Source organism: Dermacentor variabilis, chromosome 10 (genome assembly GCF_050947875.1).
Source record: "Dermacentor variabilis isolate Ectoservices chromosome 10, ASM5094787v1, whole genome shotgun sequence".
Lineage (NCBI taxonomy): Eukaryota > Metazoa > Arthropoda > Arachnida > Ixodida > Ixodidae > Dermacentor > Dermacentor variabilis.
This window is the reverse complement of record NC_134577.1, coordinates 27,851,195-27,867,289: the sequence shown is the minus strand read 5'-3', so window position 1 is coordinate 27,867,289 and position 16,095 is coordinate 27,851,195.

Below are 16,095 nucleotides of genomic sequence, written 5' to 3'. Positions count from 1 at the left end.
GTTAACAGGGATACCAGTGCTGCGAGATTTTTGGCTCGCATCGCTACTCCTAGGATAATAATCAAAGCAACAAAACACGATGAAATGCGAATTATCATCAAATGTAGGGTCCACTGTTCCACGTCAGGTGAAAATTATGAGTGCTACAGCATTTCGTTCGTATGTAACTGCGTAAATCTCATGCTCAAGTCAGGCGTACCAGCGTGATTGTGCGCTATTTCTTCTGTTGTATAAATTCGCGCTGTAGCAGTAATAAATCCTGGTGTTTTACCTACCCAAACCACGATATGATTATGAAGCAGGTTGTATAGAAGGGCTCCGGATCACTCCATTTTGACCACTTGGGGCTCTTTAACGTGCGCCCATGCATGGTACACGGGCTTTCTTGTATTTCAATCCCATCGGGATATGGCCGCCGCAGCCGGGATTCGATCCCGTGCCCTTGGGTTTAGTAGTGCAACGGCAAGGCCACTAGGCCACCCTTGCAGGTAAATTCACGCTCTGCAACAGGGGTGTGCAAGGTATGGCTACTTCCAAGTAGTCTATTTATTATAGTTTACGACAGTGACGGGGAGAGTACGAGTAAATATACACTTCAAGTCACTCGTACAGCAGATGAAAACTGAACTAAGCAGGGTGAAATGTGTTCTTTTGAACGGTCGGGCTGTTCCAAGTACCTCCTGCCCTGCATCTTAAAAACTGAAATGATATTCCGTTTATTTTAGAAAATAAAGAAAATTTTCTTGAAAGAAAGCAACTGCACGATCTAGCTCTCTGAGCGGCATTCGTAATAACTTAAGCACCTAATCCTTAAGGTGTTATGAAACTGGGTATTTTTTTTTCAAAATTCCGTGCGGTGGACCAAACGCGTTCGCCACAGTGAAGGGGACGACAGAAGTTTATTCCTACGCACGGATGATAAATGCACCGTGTGGTAATTTATCGCGCAAACCATGACGGAGCAACCTCATTTTCCTCAATTTTGTGCTTCGAGCTGATTCATTCAGTAACGCTGCATAAATCGTGTTGTGCAGCGGGATGTGTTTGAGGAGCACAAGATCAGGCTTTTCGCAAATTTCCCGGCGATGAGAGCCTTCGAGTGAAGCAGTTTGCCCCCGTCCGTTTTGCCAACCAGTATTTTAACGGAACATTCGAGGCTACAGATTGCATTTCACGGAGGAGGGATACGAGTGAAGCGTACGCGTGATTTCGGCATACAGCTGAAGCTGGAAGGCCGCGAACACGGACATTGAAGAATTGTGCGGGGACAACGATTTTTGACCACCCACTTTTTGCCGGCTGTACCTGGGCCTTTGCGAAAAGGTGGGAATAGGTGGTAAGTGCTCATAACTTCTTTATTTCTCAGAAATGTACAGTGTGCTATTTTTGATGAGGAAGCTCATGTGACACCTGCAGACTATAAGCAGCTTCAGTGGTCTAATTTTCCTGATTACTCCAAATCAATCAACAAAGCAGCTTAGTCAAACACATGTACGTGCAGATACGCCCAACAACTAAGATGACCAAGACAGGCATCAACAGGTCAGAAAAAAGAATACAAAACAAAAAGAAGAAACTACCACACAGATGGCATTACAGATATATGCTCAATAAATGAGTGTGCAGTCGTTTAATTGAAAAGCTTGAAGGGGAGAAAGATATAGCCTTCGTAGCCTTCACGCAGAGGAAGCGATCGCACCGTCTCGGACGCTTGAGTTGATGCGCGTGCATTGGCAAACCAGAGGAAATTTGTGGGCAGCTGATTTCGTCTACAGTCTATTTACGCGCGATCGTGGGGTGAGCGGTACTTTCAGCGTGGCAACTACGTACAGAGTCAGTGAAAACACTTCTCTAAAACGCGCGAGCCGCGCGCACCGAACTCCGTTGGTGACATCTAGCGATAACAACAGGTGCGAAATTGACTGCATTTCAGCTAACGTGACGTTAATCTCGAAAAGAGGTTGTTTCTATTTGCCTGGGTTTTTGAGTAAGAATGTTTCGTTATGAAAAAAAGCTTACGAGTCAGTAGGTTTTACACAATAAGCTTCAATATTTGACTAGAATATAATGAAGAAAACGACCCGATCATATCGCCTTAGCAGATAACATATCTATTTTTCGATCCAGGGACGAGGCTGCGAGCCGTAACCACGATATGGTTATAAGACGGACGTGCCGTAGTACTGAACTCTGGGTTATTTTGGAGCAGATGGGGTTCTGTAATGGCACCTAAAACTCAGCATACGACTGTTTTTTTTCATTTAAACCCCATCGAAAGGTTGGGCGTCGCATCCGGGATTGAACCCGCCACCTCGATTTCAATAGTGCGACGCCCATGACACTGAGTTACCACAGCGGGTAAACATATGTACACTTTACCTTCTGCTGTAGACTACGGTTATTCGTCCTCCACAAAGTATTCGCACTCTATAGCAAGCTTTAGTGATCTTCGCCGATGAACCGTCGTGAAATGCGTCTGCCAGACAACAGTAAGCTTTTAGTCTGTTGTCGTACCAATAATATTGCTGACGTACGCTACCACGCAGTTAAGTAGTGCCTTGTCGCAGAGCTTTAAATGACCTCAATGTCACGAGATCCTCACACAACATCCTTCTAAGCATCAGTAAAGGGCTCCCGATACGCCGACATAGGTCGGTCTTCCTTGAATGCTGTCTGTCTCTCCTGAAAACTGACTGCTCGTGGAACAAAAGACAAATAAGCCACTGTGGAAGACCTTGTCACTCTCGCAATTGTAAACAAAATGATAGGGCGCTGTTTTACTCAAAGAAAAGGTCTCAACGTTCTGACGTCCTAATCCTTGTTTCGTTCCTTAGTGCATACAAATTAATCCAGCAGTGGCTAACAAAGTTATCTGTCTAGGAAAGCTTGAGCAAATCGTTGACCTTTATTTCTGGTAATGAAAATTACATTTGTACACAAGCAAAATTATCGTGTAGACTGTGTCCGCGACGCAGCCGCAGTGAGGTACGTGAAACGTCTTGTGCGTGCTTCTAGGACCATGTGCACTAGGGTACAGAAATGACGTAATTAAATAAGGAAGTCACACTTATTCACACATTCGAAAGCCTGCATACTTAACTTACGTTAAAGCTGGTGGGGATGCTACACTCTAACCTCGAACTCGCGTTCGCCCCTGTTGTAAATGGGCTCGCAAGGTTCACAGGTGGTGGACGCGAAATGACATGTCTCTCTTTCTTGCTACTCGAGTCAACGCCTTTTCTCAACTTTACGTGTCATACGCGGGGCGCCATGTAGGTGAGCAACCGTCAAATGTGCGGAGTGCATTGCACACTTGTAAGCTTTATGCGTCGTGATGAGCATGTAGGCTTGCGTTTGATGTATTATAGCTATTATTGGCTCTCTCGAAGGCGGCCATATATATGCTACCACTCGGATCGATAAACGCACGGCCGAGCTTTGCCTTACTGAACACTGAGCGCGAGGCCGTATTTAGCTCCGATCGCGTCATGTGTGACGCAACAACGGCGTCATTTGTGCGCGCGACCCATTCCATCATCAAGTGACGGCTTTCTTCTTCTGCATAGTGGCATCAAAATAAGACAGGGTGGTGTGATGGTTGTTTAGATATTAGTGATATGCTATTACATGTTTTCGTTACAACCAGTCTTATCGAGTGACCCCCAAAGCTGACCGAACTGACATAAGTTTCAGATCAAAAGAATGAAATATTCGTTGAGTTAGCGCACAGTTATCATAATAATTATTTATGTAGGCAGTGGTTTGTTGAAATCTCGCACAAGCGTATCAAACGCGCATCAATATATAGACTTTGCGTTAAGTATCCCACGCTTAAATGAGCACATCGAGGGATCATATTTTTCGTAACATATTTATGATACGGTGAGCATTACATGTTAAATGACATTACCTGCAAGAAAAGTGTTATAATTAACTCGCTATACAGGCGACAAAAATAATTTAGCCCTAACGGGCATGGCTGTTTTTCGTTTCTCCAAAAGTTGAGGGGAACGTCTTCGCATCACATAAGTTGTCCAAGATGGAAGCGTGGGCCAGTTCTACAGTGGAAATGTTAAAGCCGCGCGAAAACATTGACGAAAGGAAGACATGGATGAAGCAAGACATGCGTGTGTGCGTGTGGGCGCGCGCGCTGTATTTTTTTTTCTTTTTTGAGTATGGGGACTTATGTGCCAAAACCACGATCTGATTCTGAGGCACGCCATAGTGGGGGACTCCGGAAACTTGGACCACCTGGGGTTCTTTAACGCACACAAAAAGCTAAGTATGCGGGTGTTTTCGAATTTAGCCCTCATCGAAAGGCGGCTGCCGTGGCCGGGATTCGATCCCGCGACCTCATGCTTAGTAGCCGAAAGGCGTGCCGCTAAGCAACTACGCCTGGTCACGCGCACTGGTCTTCCATGCTGTTTTACCATCTCCAACATCATACTATAGATTCCCAGGAAGTTTTATGAAAGTTCGTTGCAGTGTTGCTCGTAGCAAGTGGGACAAATGCGATAGTGCACAGTATCATAATTACAATGAAAACGAAGAGCCGAAATCTGTTTCAAGCTTCTTCCGCTAGAAAAGACTCCAAAATGAATAAGCAACGGACCGGAAAGAAAACAACGACACTCATTCATTGGAAGTGGCGTTCTCTTTTCTGTTCGATCGGTTCCTTAATAGATTCTGCATCTTTTCCACCACAATAACTATGAACCAGCTAGTCTAGCAACAAGTAGTAATGTATTTTAACTGCATATATAGGCATAAACTAAAACTGGTCATAGTGCAGGTACATAAAAAAACTTTATGGCTCTGAATGAACTTTGATCATATGCAATTCACCGGTATACTTTAGTCACGTTAATTAAACTGTGTGACTGAGCGTATCATAGTTCTTTTCTGCAATTAAATTTTAAATACAGAATTGAAGACTCACAATACGTGTCCTCAAACAAAACACTTTTAGTAGCCACCTTGTTTTAGTGCTTGAGACATCAGCGCATGCGGATAATAGCCTTGGTTTCAACATATTGAGAAGATTGACAAGCTCTTAAAAATAAGATGGCAGGTCCCACTCGATGCAAGCGCCTGATGCATCCCAAATTGATGCAAGCGACAAAAGGCAAAACGGCTCACCACAATAAAAAGTGCGCAGCGGTTCTCGCAGACGAAGGCTTCCCGTAACTCACCCACGATCATCAGCCGCGATGGCGTACAAATAGTAAAGGTAAGTTGAATACAGGGGCGATATTCTCGTGCACTCACTTCAACTGACACTTCAACTCCGAAAAAAAATTGCACGTTTCTGCAATGTACGGGTCACCGTTGACTCAGGAAAGCGTTTGTTGCACAGAGCCCGAAACACTGTCAGCTGAAACCGTATGCTGCGTTTGTCGCGAGCGAGAACGAAACGCGACGGCCACGGAGTAAGATTCGGCGCCAGTTGCCCACGCCGCCACCCCTACGCCTGGAATCGAGAATGCTTTGCTGGCGATCGGTCTCTTCGCGCACAAGGCACGTCTGAACGGCTCGCCAGGTGCTCAACTACGTTGTTGGTTATCGGTATGTGACTTTTAATGGAAAGAAGTTGGAGAGAAAAGTGCAGCGCCGTAACTGACTCTCGATGTCATCATCATCATCATCAGCCTAGTTACGCCCACTGCAGGGCAAAGGCCTCTCCCATACTTCTCCAACTACCCCGGTCATGTACTAATTGTGGCCATGTTGTCCCTGCAAACATCTTAATTTCATCCGCCCACCTAACTTTCTGCCGCCCCCTGCTACGCTTCCCTTCCCTTGGAATCCAGTCCGTAACCCTTAATGACCATCGGTTATCTTCCCTCCTCATTACATGTCCTGCCCATGCCCATTTCTTTTTCTTGATTTCAACTAAGATGTCGTTTACCCGCGTTTGTTGCCTCACCCAATCTGCTCTTTTCTTATCCCTTAACGTTACACCCATCATTCTTCTTTCCATAGCTCGTTGCGTCGTCCTCAATTTCAGCAGAACCCTTTTCGTAAGCCTCCAGGTTTCTGCCCCATATGTGAGTACTGGTAACACACAGCTGTTGTACACTTTCCTTTTGAGGGATAGTGGCATCCTGCTGTTCATGATTTGAGAATGCCTGCCAAACGCACCCCAGCCCATTCTTATTCTTCTGGTTATTTCAGTCTCATGATCCGGATCCGTGGTCACTACCTGCCCTAAGTAGATGTAGTCCCTTACCCCTTCCAGTGCTTCGCTACCTATCGTAAACTGCTGTTCTCTTCCGAGCCTGTTAAACATTATTTTAGTTTTCTGCAGATTAATTTTCAGACCCACCCTTCTGCTTTGCCTCTCCAGGTCAGTGAGCATGCATTGCAATTGGTCTCCTGAGTTACTAAGCAAGGCAATATCATCAGCGAATCGCAAGTTGCTAAGGTATTCTCCATCAACTTTTATCCCCAATTCTTCCCACTCCAGGCCTCTGAATACCTCCTGTAAACATGCTGTGAATAGCATTGGAGATATCGTATCTCCCTGTCTGACGCCTTTCTTTATAGGGATTTTGTTGCTTTCTTTGTGGAGGACTACGGTGGCTGTGGAGCCGCTATAGATATCTTCCAGTATCTTTACATATGGCTCATCTACACCCTGATTCCGTAATGCCTCCATGACTGCTGAGGTTTCGACTGAATCAAACGCTTTCTCGTAATCAATGAAAGCTATATATAACGGTTGGTTATATTCTGCACATTTCTCTATCACTTGATTGATAGTGTGAATATGGTCTATTGTTGAGTAGCCTTTACGGAATCCTGCCTGGTCCTTTGGTTGACAGAAGTCTAAGGTGTTCCTGATTCTATTTGCGATTACCTTAGTAAATACTTTGTAGGCAACGGACAGTAAGCTGATCGGTCTATAATTTTTCAAGTCTTTGGCGTCCCCTTTCTTATGGATTAGGATAATGTTAGCGTTCTTCCAAGATTCCGGTACGCTCGAGGTTATGAGGCATTGCGTATACAGGGTGGCCAGTTTCTCTAGAACAATCTGACCACCATCCTTCAACAAATCTGCTGTTACCTGATCCTCCCCAGCTGCCTTCCCCCTTTGCATAGCTCCTAAGGCTTTCTTTACTTCTTCTGGCGTTACCTGTGGGATTTCGAATTCCTCTAGGCTATTCTCTCTTCCACTATCGTCGTGGGTGCCACTGGTACTGTATAAATCTCTATAGAACTCCTCAGCCACTTGAACTATCTCATCCATATTAGTAACGATATTGCCGGCTTTGTCTCTTAACGCACACATCTGATTCTTGCCTATTCCTAGTTTCTTCTTCACTGTTTTTTGGCTTCCTCCGTTCCTGAGAGCCTGTTCAATTCTATCCATATTATAGTTCCTGATGTCCGCTGTCTTACGCTTGTTGATTAACTTAGAAAGTTCTGCCAGTTCTATTCTAGCTGTAGGGTTAGAGGCTTTCATACATTGGCGTTTCTTGATCAGATCTTTCGGAGAGGGGAGATTTCGTTCCGGCCGCGAAGCTCTCTACATCTCAGTAAGGTGCCTCGCGGTGGTCTCGTGCTGAAGATGCCCTCTCGGTGAGCGCATATTTCCCCCCTCATCTTTTAAGAGATTCAATACATACAAGCATTTGTCTCGCAAACCAGATTTATTTCAAGGGAATTTCCCACGTCTCAATAATTTCTCTCGTCGTATACGAGTGCTGATTGCCGTGTTATAGTTTGTTAACGAAGCTTTCCCTCAAGTCTAAATATTTTAAGGCAGCTTTCCTAGTCTATAAAGCCGCTCGAGTTCACGCTGCTCCTCTGGCGGCCATTTTTCAAAGAAATTATGCCTTCCAACCACTCAGAACCACTCAGCAAAAATCGACTGCCGCGGACAACATCAGTCCCTTTCCCCATAAGTATGAGGCTCGGAGCAGGAGCTTTGGCGCTTGAAAGTAACCGTTGGCTTGACGAACCAACCGACTTAGCTACCTTTCCGGGCAACATTGAAGGATCACGAGTTCAAATCACATGTTATGTTCCTTTTTTTTCTTTTTCTTTTAATGTATTTTCCTTCCTTTTATCACTGTACGGAAACCCTCCTAAAAAAAAAATTATATATCCTCAATTATGTGTGGCCACACATGTGCAGGTCATAAATACCAGGTTCTCTAGCCGAGTGCCATCCATGCGGTATAACCGAGCTCAGATTGGTCCACCTTGACTGATCAAATAGGGCACCACTGTAGGTTAAATGAGGCGTACAACTCCTGCGGGACCCGCCGTGGTTGCTCAGTGGTCATGGTGTTAGACTGCTGAGCACGAGGTCGCGGGATCGGACCCCGGCCACGGCGGCCGCATTTCGATGGGGGCGAAATGCGAAAACACCCGTGTACTTAGAATTAGGTGCACGTTAAAGAACCCCAGGTGGTCGAAATTTTCGGAGTCCTCCACTACGGCGTGCATAATCAGAAAGTGGTTTTGTCACGCAAAACACCATAATTCAATTTTTAATTTAACTCCTGCGGGGACGGTAGAGTATCCGTCTCCAGTGCAAGAGGACCGTGATTCAAATCCCGGTGCCGCGCAATTCTCCACCGGGAAATACAAAAAAAAACCGTGTGTTGAGAAAATTGCACAAACAGGCCTGGAGTGCGGCCTGATCCCGGTGACCAGAACCGGTAACGCACTCTCTCACCAGAGCAGGATTGGCCACCCTGGTGCAGTACTTGGCCACAACCTCCTATATGAATACAACAATCAAACCCCGGCCCTCAGTCCCCAGCAGCCGCGAAGCAACTGACCACGGCGGCGGTCAGATCTGTAACGCTGCAGAGGGTGCTAAGAATACCTGGCTCCGGACAGGCCGCCATTGGAATCTGAACCTGGCAACGTTTAACGTTAGAACGCTATCTAGTGAGGCGAGTCTAGCAGTGTTATTGGAGGAATTAGAGGGTAGTAAATGGGATATAATAGGGCTCAGTGAGGTTAGGAGGACAAAAGAAGCATATACAGTGCTAAAAAGCGGGCATGTACTGTGTTACAGGGGCTTAGCGGAGAGACGAGAACTAGGAGTCGGATTCCTGATTAATAAGGAAATAGCTGGGAACATACAGGAATTCTATAGCATTAACGAGAGGGTGGCAGGTCTTGTTGTGAAACTTAATAAGAGGTACAAATTGAAGGTGGTACAAGTCTATGCCCCTACATGCAGTCATGATGACCAGGAAGTCGAAAGCTTCTATGAAGACGTGGAATCGGCGATGGGTAAAGTCAAAACAAAATACACTATACTGATGGGCGACTTCAATGCCAGGGTAGGCAAGAAGCAGGCTGGAGACAAGTCAGTGGGGGAATATGGCATAGGCTCTAGGAATAGCAGAGGAGAATTATTAGTAGAGTTTGCAGAACAGAATAATATGCGGATAATGAACACCTTTTTCCGCAAGCGCGTTAGTCGAAAGTGGACGTGGAGGAGCCCGAATGGTGAGACTAGAAATGAAATCGACTTCATACTCTGCGCGAACCCTGGCATCATACAAGATGTAGACGTACTCGGCAAGGTACGCTGCAGTGACCATAGGATGGTAAGAACTCGAATTAGCCTAGACTTGAGGAGGGAACGGAAGAAACTGGTACACAAGAAGCCAATCAATGAGTTAGCGATAAGAGGGAAACTAGAGGAATTCCGGATCAAGCTACAGAACAGGTATTCGGCTTTAACTCAGTAAGAGGACCTTAGTGTTGAAGCAATGAACGACTATCTCATGGGAACCATTAAGGAGTGCGCAATAGAAGTCGGTGGTAACTCCGTTAGACAGGAAACCAGTAAGCTATCGCAGGAGACTCTCGATGTGCGGACACCTTAACAGCACTGCACAGGGGAGGGCTGAGGGGAATAAAAGAATAGAAGAGGAAGGACGCGTCCGCAGCCGCGCGGCAAGGCCCACCGCCCGAAGAAGCTGGTTATCGGAATGTTCGCGCGAAATGAGGAGTTGGTGGGGAGGAGAGTGACAAAACATTCGTGTCCCCGGTAGATTCCGCCACCCGTGATGCGGTGCCTCGAGAGCAACACCACCTCGATATATAAGCCAGGCTTGGTATGGTGTCACCCTGTTGACGCGCGGAGGGCAACGCCATCTGGTGGTGTAGCAGGAAACATAGATGTGCGTCACGTGGCTAAACTGTCACTCACAGATGGCTCGAAGACGGCATGATGATGACAATATGAGAGCGTAGTGAGAGAAACAGTAGAAACGGCCGAAATATGACGATAATCTGGCAATAAAACAATGGTCCCGATGTCATAAAGGCACAGAAACCACAACGAAGGAATGAAGATTGATAATGACGATATGTTGGTGTTAACGATATGTTGGTGTTGGTGTTAACCTGCGCTAACGTGCATCAACTGCCACCGCGGGTTGCCTTAATTGGTAATATATCCAGGGTTTCTTTTCACTATTCCCGATACTCTCCAATCGGGCTGCCTTAATTCACATTATAGCCAGTGTTTGCACTGTATGTTTCGCCGGCAAATTGGGCGGCTTTATTTCGCAATATGTCCACATTTTTATACTTCAGTATCTGCGGGACCGGCGCACATTTTTTGAAGATAAAACGTCATCAAAACATTATCCCGTCCTTGAGCATCACTTTTCTCTCTGGTCTTCAGTCCGACTACGTAAATAAATGCATCACATTTATCAAGGGCGAGAGCATCTTCCAAGTCGGGCTTTCGAGCATTTGTTGATCGCGTTTGTGCCACGTGATATGTCGTATCGTTGTTAAGAGTTGACATCCAATCAGTCGGGTGTTACAGCAAATGTGTCAGTCGGGTGCATGGGTGTCACAGCAAATGAGAATATATTTTTTATTAGGGCATAATGATTCTTATAATGAATCACTGTGTAGGTCAACTGGAACTTTGAATTGGACACCATGTGCTGAGGCTTCACAGAAATTAAGCTTCTATGCAAATCTCGTGTCCCGTAAACTTCTGTAGCCAGCTGCACGTGCCACCTTTCTTAAATCACTGTCACAGACATGTGCTACGTGAAATGGCACTCAGTTCTATCGCAAAGCTCTGAGCAATCATGATGGAATGGTTGCGCGAAGCTCTTGAAGGCGGTTATGCTACTAGTAGCCATTGTCTGGGCTGTTGTCAAAGGCTAGCTTTTGCCATTTAAGTTCCTCTCTCTCTCTCTCTCTGCAGGTGCCACCTACATGATGGGTGCACTGTTAGCAAAATAAACAAATCCCTGCGAGCACGCGTCGAAATGCGTCATCACGACACCTACCACCGTGATGCTTGGGCGTGCCGGCTGTCTACCCTTAGAAATGGAGATATTCAGCTTGTATTACGTACTGGAATGGTCATTCGCTTTGTTGGTTGTTTCGCGCTATAGATTGTCTTTGTGACTATCCCTAGACTATATCACGACAACATCAGCGAACCTCTGCTGACGAACGCGTTCGTTGACGTAACGTGACAGCCGCAGTGGACAACGGCTGCTCCCCACTTGGAGGGTGGCGCCGGTTGAGAAGTGGTGAGAGAAGCAATAATGAGAAGCGTTGAGAGAAAGCAGACGGTAATGCCAGCGAGTAATTAAGACAAGCATGCGCATTGCTCGTATACGACACGTACGAGTGCTGAGGTACTACACGTATCCCTACGTTCGCGGTGTTTGTACCCCAAGTTATTTAATGAACACTGTCTTTTTGCTTCCATGTTACCCATAGATCTCCCATTACAAGGGTAAGGTTCGGTACTCATCACCATTACCATCGGCGCTCGCTTGAAGGAATTCGTTTATTTTGCCAGGGACAGTACATGCCAATAGTGTAATATAGGACTCGATGTTCGTAGGGCCTTAGTCCCACGGCGTAGTTCTCGGAAATGCAGAAAGTGCCTCGAGAGATGGTTTCCCTCCACTCGGGTGTCTATACACTGACCTTCATCTCCTACGGTATATACGCTCGTGACCTAGCGGAACAAACAATAGCCCAATCATAAAAAGGCCTAAGGCGTTGGATGTTCTGTATCACCTTGAAGAGTTGGATGTGTAGACCGCGCAAGCGAATTTACGACGCGCATGACCTACTGTTTTTTCAGTCACTGTCAAACGCAAATACGTGAAATGACACTCAGTTCTATCACAAAGCTTTGGGCAATCATGATTTTCTGGTCGCGCGAAGCTGTTACATGTGGCTATGCTACTAGTAGCTATTTCCTACACTGTTGTCGAGCTTTAGCTGTCGGCTGATGAAAAATTACTTACGGTGTAGTGGCTGCCAACGTCCTTCCGTGTAAGCATCCGATGAGAGAGTTCTTTGTTTGGCTCATGAGGGACAAATAACAATGAGGATTTTGTAGCTCTTTCGTGAAAAAGAAGATGACAAAATATAGCGAACGAAGGCCATCATATAAGAAGAAAACACGAATGAGCACTTAACTCTTTCCGTAATTAGTTGTTTCATGTGGAGGGAATACTTGTACGTTCAGCATAAACTAAGACGTTCACATAGGAAGGAGTAAACAAGGTAGCATTCGTATTAGTTTTCTTTTTCTTCTATGTGAACTTCGCAATTGGCTGTATTGTATCTCCCGCGCATTTAAACCAACTAGCCCAAAAAGAAGAGTTACCATTCTTCAAGCAGACGATATTACTCATAACTGTGACTTTTGTACTGTGGAAATAAATCTTGAAAGACTCATCGTCATGGAAGCCTCCATTGTTTCCTGCAGACAATATTAAGAAAAATAATTTCTTATAGTTCCGGTATCTTTTTAAATACCAGCTTCTCCACAGCAGCATGCACATAGCTTCTAGTGCGTCATGCTTGTGATCCATCATGACACTATCACCACTTTCATGGCGCTAGGACAATACAAAAGGAAGGGTTAGTCTTGCGTGAATTCGCAGTTTCAGATGCTGTATTATCGCTTGCTGCAACTTACATGCACGGGTAAAACGGGGAAGATAACTGCGAGTGGCCGATGATCGGATGCAACATTTCTGTCAGGATATTTGCAGGCATGTGGAAAGTTTGGTTCCCACAGGGTAGGAGCCATTTGACTATTCTTCAATAAGTTTTGTCCTGCAGAAGATCAATAGCCTTCTGATGATTTTGATAATACTGATGAAGAAGATGATGATACAACTTATCAGTCTTAATTCTTGACCTTTAGTTATTGTGGGTGCAATGGTTGTGATGTCTTACTGTGTCGTTACTTGATTTTGGTTTGCTTTCCGAGTTACTAATGTCGTAGCTGAGACTGCTTTATTCCAATTATGACGTAGTACTACACAAAATCAACAAAAATGTTGGGTCGGATGTCGAGGGGCACTGCCGGTAGAGCTACGCCTTTCTGAACGTCACGCATGTGGCTGAACTTAGCTCCGATTTCATCACGCGTGGCCTGACAACGGCACCATCCGCGTACGCGACATATGCATGGCTTAGTAAGGGATTTTGTCCTCTGCACAACGATAACACAGTAAGGACGCGTAGCATTTGTTTCCGCAATGGCAAGCTTACGTGCTTACCTTAATGATACGGCGAGTGAGGTTCCTGCCATCTAATCTTGCAATCGTGCTCGATTGCTATTCGTAGCGTGCACCTCGTGGTTAAGCGTGCTAGGCGCGAATCGGCATCGTTTTGCTTTGCTGCCTGGGTCTAATGACGACATTTCTGGACCTTACGTGTGGAACGCGCGGGCGCCATAGCTAAGCAAGCGTGAAACTTCTGCAAAAATTCCAAGCTCGTAGGCCTTATAACTCCTGTTTGAGCGCAAGTTTAATTCTGAGCAAATACACCTTCTGTGGCCGAGGGAGCCCTCTCAACCCCAACCATTGACGCTCGAAATTGTCAAATTATTGTCAGGCTATGTCTCTTTGAATGCCCAACGAGAGGCTAAATTTAGGTCTGATTGCGTCATGTGGGGGGCAGCAACCGCGCCATCTGTGCACTCGATACATGCATGATCGAGTAATGGCTTCTTTGCTCTACCCTCGATAGCAAAGTAAGAAGCGTGTGTAGTGCGCTTGCAAAGATATAATTAATAATATTAAAACATGTTTTCATTACATGCGGTTTCGGCAAGCGACACAGTAGGCCGAATTGAAAGTCGTTTGTTGTCAAGAAATGATGTTTGATTTTTCATTAACAGCGTCTTTTTCTTCGCGTAAGAAATACTTTCTTTCGGTAAATATAACGCTCAGTGTAGCAGCACAAGCCCAGCGTGTAAACTAAAACCAAAATTTAACATCACGTACACTTGTGTTTATATTGCACGCATCTAAACATGTACGGTAAACACTTTTGTGAACAAATGATCTTACACATTTTTTAACACTAGTTGTTTCCGTATGCGTGTTTCCATTGTAAGTTATTCTGCAAAAATACAACTATCGCACGTTTCCGCGCCTTGCAACTAGCGCTATGTTTTCTCCGTATAGCTATCAGCGAAGGGAGCACGAAGGGTCCAAGATAGGCATTGTCATATTTGTCCCTGTTCTCTAACAGAAAAATTCTGTTTTCTCAACTTGAGTAACATAATGAGTGTTGTTTGAAGCCACAAAAAAAGCCTCGTCACTTTCGTGCGTGACACTTTCGTGCGTGACATTTTGATCGGGTTGCAGCTTTTTCAAGGATCTGAGTGGTCGATTCTAGCTTATGGCTTGTTTAAGTACAAGGGGTCAAGAAAAGTAACATGAAAGGGTGACCTATATTCAACTGTTTTGACAAGTAGCCTTGGCGGCACGTCTGCGATGGCTCTGGATGGTACGTTCGCGGAGCCTGTTTTCCTCTACGCCAATGGTGTCTTGATAAACAAGGGCAAATGTTTTTGCGCCGTTACGGGCATGAAAATGTCAGGAAAGGCCAAGTTAAGCACTACCGTATCTAGATGACGTTGGTTTGAGAACGCTGCTAATTTATAACGCTGCTCGAGATTACGGGTACGTGCCTTCTTTTCCGGCATGTGGCTGACGCATAAAAATTTTTCGGTGCGAAGGTTACTATATTTAGTAGTGTTAAAATGGAGGGTAAAGCGAAGAGAAAGCGAGAAAAAAAAACAGTGAAGTTAGCCAATGCATAGGCTACTATGGGCTGGAGTAAGGTGATAAAGAACAATAAAGATGACCGAAGAATACATGACAAACGTTAAAAAAAATCGAAAAGCAAACAAGCTGACAAGGATCTCCTTGTAGAAGCAACTCTATACACAGTGGTTGTTTAGAAGGTTTACTTTCCATCAATCCTGACATATCATTTATGGCAAGCTGAATTTGATCTCAAAGTTTTCAATCAGATGCACAAAACAACTCATAGCCCGTATAAGCGCTTTGGTTCTCCGCTAAAGGGGGGTTCCAGTTGGGAATAGTTGAACAAACCAAATAATAAGTAATTGTCATAATTATTTTCCAGCTGTTATCATTGCCTTGTGCCCAAATGCACTCTCCGTGGCAAAAAATAAATGCGAGCAAGTTGTTGGGCCAAATGGTGTTCGGCCTTTGTGGGAATAGGGATAGTATTCAGGGATAGCGGCACCAGTGTTTACATCCATGACTTTCGGCTCGTCATGGATGTAAATGGACTTTCGGCTCGGCATGCCCTTCAAACTGATATCGCTTACGGGCCTCAACCTTAAGCTACTATTACTACTTCCCATATAGGACATTTTATGGAGAAACGGTTGTTTTGTTATTGAAGATGTCAATAAATGAAGGGACTGCACAAGAAACGGGTCAAGAACAGGTTGTGCAGGTTACAGAGGCCTCTGGACTTCAGACCCACAGCCGGATGTCGTACATTGAGCCACGCGAGTTATCACACTGAATCCGCATTTGACCAAAATGACTACACGTTTGCATATAAAGGTTATTTATTGATCGACTTGCTACAGCACTAACGTTTCGAGAAGACAAGAGATAGAGTGTAGTGTAGTTTTGCGACACGTTTCCACTGTTCTATGAAACTAAGCTGTTCAGGCGTTTTATTCAGCAGAAATTCTGCCACACTTAATGCAAGTCCACCACGATGTTCGCTCTCCTCGTGGCAATTCTTGACTTGGTGCGTTTCAGTAAGCCAGTTCGGAATTGA